Source organism: Labrus mixtus, unplaced genomic scaffold (genome assembly GCF_963584025.1).
Source record: "Labrus mixtus unplaced genomic scaffold, fLabMix1.1 SCAFFOLD_64, whole genome shotgun sequence".
Taxonomy (NCBI): Eukaryota; Metazoa; Chordata; class Actinopteri; order Labriformes; family Labridae; genus Labrus; species Labrus mixtus.
The window spans coordinates 17501-22500 of record NW_026870284.1 but is presented as its reverse complement, the minus strand read 5'-3'; the positions used below and the strand labels follow the sequence as shown (position 1 = coordinate 22500).

The 5000-nt window shown below is 35.2% G+C and overlaps 1 protein-coding gene across 2 annotated transcripts in view; it reads right to left on the bottom strand.

Annotated features, from left to right (window-relative positions):
* The window catches only part of sos2 (son of sevenless homolog 2 (Drosophila)), a 29724-nt gene that overhangs the window by 12168 nt on the left and 12556 nt on the right, over positions 1-5000 (bottom strand). The gene's annotated exons all lie outside the window — the stretch shown is intronic.

Below are 5000 nucleotides of genomic sequence, written 5' to 3'. Positions count from 1 at the left end.
AGAAGAAAACAAAACAAACACGAGTCAGAAGAAATCAAAACAAACACGAGTCAGAAGAAAACAAACACGAGTCAGAAGAAAACAAACACGAGTCAGAAGAAAACAAAACAAACACGAGTCAGAAGAAATCAAAACAAACACGAGTCAGAAGAAAACAAACACGAGTCAGAAGAAAACAAACACGAGTCAGAAGAAAACAAAACAAACACGAGTCAGAAGGAAACAAACACGAGTCAGAAGAAAACAAACACGAATCAGAAGAAAACAAAACAAACACGAGTCAGAAGAAAACAAAACAAACACGAGTCAGAAGAAAACAAACACGAATCAGAAGAAAACAAACACGAATCAGAAGAAAACAAAACAAACACGAGTCAGAAGAAAACAAACACGAGTCAGAAGAAATCAAAACAAACACGAGTCAGAAGAAATCAAAACAAACACGAGTCAGAAGAAAACAAACACGAGTCAGAAGAAAACAAACACGAGTCAAAAGAAAACAAAACAAACACGAGTCAAAAGAAAACAAACACGAGTCAGAAGAAAACAAAACAAACACGAGTCAGAAGGAAACAAAACAAACACGAGTCAGAAGAAAACAAAACAAACACGAGTCAGAAGAAAACAAAACAAACACGAGTCAGAAGAAAACAAACACAAATCAGAAGAAAACAAACACGAGTCAGAAGAAAACAAACACGAATCAGAAGAAAACAAAACAAACACGAGTCAGAAGAAAACAAAACAAACACGAGTCAGAAGAAAACAAAACAAACACGAATCAGAAGAAAACAAACACGAGTCTAAAGAAAACAAACACGAGTCAGAAGAAAACAAAGCAAACACGAGTCAAAAGAAAACAAACACGAGTCAGAAGAAAACAAACACGAGTCAGAAGAAATCAAAACAAACACGAGTCAGAAGAAAACAAACACGAGTCAGAAGAAATCAAAACAAACACGAGTCAGAAGAAATCAAAACAAACACGAGTCAGAAGAAAACAAACACGAGTCAGAAGAAAACAAACACGAGTCAAAAGAAAACAAAACAAACACGAGTCAAAAGAAAACAAACACGAGTCAGAAGAAAACAAAACAAACACGAGTCAGAAGGAAACAAAACAAACACGAGTCAGAAGAAAACAAAACAAACACGAGTCAGAAGAAAACAAAACAAACACGAGTCAGAAGAAAACAAACACGAATCAGAAGAAAACAAACACGAGTCAGAAGAAAACAAACACGAATCAGAAGAAAACAAAACAAACACGAGTCAGAAGAAAACAAAACAAACACGAGTCAGAAGAAAACAAAACAAACACGAATCAGAAGAAAACAAACACGAGTCAAAAGAAAACAAACACGAGTCAGAAGAAAACAAAGCAAACACGAGTCAAAAGAAAACAAACACGAGTCAGAAGAAAACAAACACGAGTCAGAAGAAATCAAAACAAACACGAGTCAGAAGAAAACAAACACGAGTCAGAAGAAAACAAAGCAAACACGAGTCAAAAGAAAACAAACACGAGTCAGAAGAAAACAAACACGAGTCAGAAGAAATCAAAACAAACACGAGTCAGCAGAAAACAAACACGAGTCAGAAGAAATCAAAACAAACACGAGTCAAAAGAAAACAACCACGAGTCAGAAGAAAACAAAGCAAACACGAGTCAGAAGAAAACAAACACGAGTCAGAAGAAAACAAACACGAGTCAGAAGAAAACAAACACGAGTCAAAAGAAAACAAACACGAGTCAGAAGAAAAAAAACACGAGTCAAAAGAAAACAAACACGAGTCAAAAGAAAACAAAACAAACACGAGTCAGAAGAAAACAAACACGAGTCAGAAGAAAACAAAACAAACACGAATCAGAAGAAAACAAACACGAATCAGAAGAAAACAAAACAAACACGAGTCAGAAGAAATCAAAACAAACACGAGTCAGAAGAAAACAAACACGAGTCAGAAGAAAACAAACACGAGTCAGAAGAAAACAAAACAAACACGAGTCAGAAGAAATCAAAACAAACACGAGTCAGAAGAAAACAAACACGAGTCAGAAGAAAACAAACACGAGTCAGAAGAAAACAAAACAAACACGAGTCAGAAGGAAACAAACACGAGTCAGAAGAAAACAAACACGAATCAGAAGAAAACAAAACAAACACGAGTCAGAAGAAAACAAAACAAACACGAGTCAGAAGAAAACAAACACGAATCAGAAGAAAACAAACACGAATCAGAAGAAAACAAAACAAACACGAGTCAGAAGAAAACAAACACGAGTCAGAAGAAATCAAAACAAACACGAGTCAGAAGAAATCAAAACAAACACGAGTCAGAAGAAAACAAACACGAGTCAGAAGAAAACAAACACGAGTCAAAAGAAAACAAAACAAACACGAGTCAAAAGAAAACAAACACGAGTCAGAAGAAAACAAAACAAACACGAGTCAGAAGGAAACAAAACAAACACGAGTCAGAAGAAAACAAAACAAACACGAGTCAGAAGAAAACAAAACAAACACGAGTCAGAAGAAAACAAACACAAATCAGAAGAAAACAAACACGAGTCAGAAGAAAACAAACACGAATCAGAAGAAAACAAAACAAACACGAGTCAGAAGAAAACAAAACAAACACGAGTCAGAAGAAAACAAAACAAACACGAATCAGAAGAAAACAAACACGAGTCTAAAGAAAACAAACACGAGTCAGAAGAAAACAAAGCAAACACGAGTCAAAAGAAAACAAACACGAGTCAGAAGAAAACAAACACGAGTCAGAAGAAATCAAAACAAACACGAGTCAGAAGAAAACAAACACGAGTCAGAAGAAAACAAAGCAAACACGAGTCAAAAGAAAACAAACACGAGTCAGAAGAAAACAAACACGAGTCAGAAGAAAACAAACACGAGTCAAAAGAAAACAAACACGAGTCAGAAGAAAAAAAACACGAGTCAAAAGAAAACAAACACGAGTCAAAAGAAAACAAAACAAACACGAGTCAGAAGAAAACAAACACGAGTCAGAAGAAAACAAAACAAACACGAGTCAGAAGAAAACAAACACGAGTCAGAAGAAAACAAACACGAGTCAGAAGAAAACAAAACAAACACGAGTCAGAAGAAATCAAAACAAACACGAGTCAGAAGAAAACAAACACGAATCAGAAGAAAACAAAACAAACACGAGTCAGAAGAAATCAAAACAAACACGAGTCAGAAGAAAACAAACACGAGTCAGAAGAAAACAAACACGAGTCAGAAGAAAACAAAACAAACACGAGTCAAAAGAAAACAAACACGAGTCAGAAGAAAACAAACACGAGTCAGAAGAAAACAAAGCAAACACGAGTCAGAAGAAAACAAACACGAGTCAGAAGAAAACAAACACGAGTCAGAAGAAAACAAAACAAACACGAGTCAAAAGAAAACAAACACGAGTCAGAAGAAAACAAAACAAACACGAGTCAGAAGAAAACAAACACGAGTCAGAAGAAAACAAACACGAGTCAGAAGAAAACAAACACGAGTCAAAAGAAAACAAACACGAGTCAGAAGAAAACAAACACGAGTCAAAAGAAAACAAACACGAGTCAGAAGAAAACAAACACGAGTCAAAAGAAAACAAACACGAGTCAAAAGAAAACAAACACGAGTCAAAAGAAAACAAAGCAAACACGAGTCAAAAGAAAACAAACACGAATCAGAAGAAAACAAACACGAATCAGAAGAAAACAAACACGAATCAGAAGAAAACAAACACGAATCAGAAGAAAACAAAACAAACACGAATCAGAAGAAAACAAACACGAGTCAGAAGAAATCAAAACAAACACGAGTCAGAAGAAATCAAAACAAACACGAGTCAGAAGAAAACAAAACAAACACGAGTCAAAAGAAAACAAAGCAAACACGAGTCAAAAGAAAACAAACACGAATCAGAAGAAAACAAACACGAATCAGAAGAAAACAAACACGAATCAGAAGAAAACAAAACAAACACGAGTCAGAAGAAAACAAACACGAGTCAGAAGAAATCAAAACAAACACGAGTCAGAAGAAATCAAAACAAACACGAGTCAGAAGAAAACAAAACAAACACGAGTCAAAAGAAAACAAACACGAGTCAGAAGAAAACAAAACAAACACGAGTCAGAAGGAAACAAAACAAACACGAGTCAGAAGAAAACAAACACGAATCAGAAGAAAACAAACACGAATCAGAAGAAAACAAAACAAACACGAGTCAGAAGAAAACAAAACAAACACGAGTCAGAAGAAAACAAAACAAACACGAGTCAGAAGAAAACAAAACAAACACGAGTCAGAAGAAAACAAACACGAATCAGAAGAAAACAAAACAAACACGAGTCAGAAGAAAACAAACACGAATCAGAAGAAAACAAAACAAACACGAGTCAAAAGAAAACAAAACAAACACGAGTCAAAAGAAAACAAACACGAGTCAGAAGAAAACAAAACAAACACGAGTCAGAAGGAAACAAAACAAACACGAGTCAGAAGAAAACAAAACAAACACGAGTCAGAAGAAAACAAACACGAATCAGAAGAAAACAAACACGAGTCAGAAGAAAACAAACACGAATCAGAAGAAAACAAAACAAACACGAGTCAGAAGAAAACAAAACAAACACGAGTCAGAAGAAAACAAAACAAACACGAATCAGAAGAAAACAAACACGAGTCAAAAGAAAACAAACACGAGTCAGAAGAAAACAAAACAAACACGAGTCAGAAGAAAACAAAACAAACACGAGTCAAAAGAAAACAAACACGAGTCAGAAGAAAACAAACACGAGTCAAAAGAAAACAAAACAAACACGAGTCAGAAGAAAACAAACACGAGTCAGAAGAAATCAAAACAAACACGAGTCAGAAGAAAACAAACACGAGTCAGAAGAAATCAAAACAAACACGAGTCAAAAGAAAACAAACACGAGTCAGAAGAAAACAAAGCAAACACGAGTCAGAAGA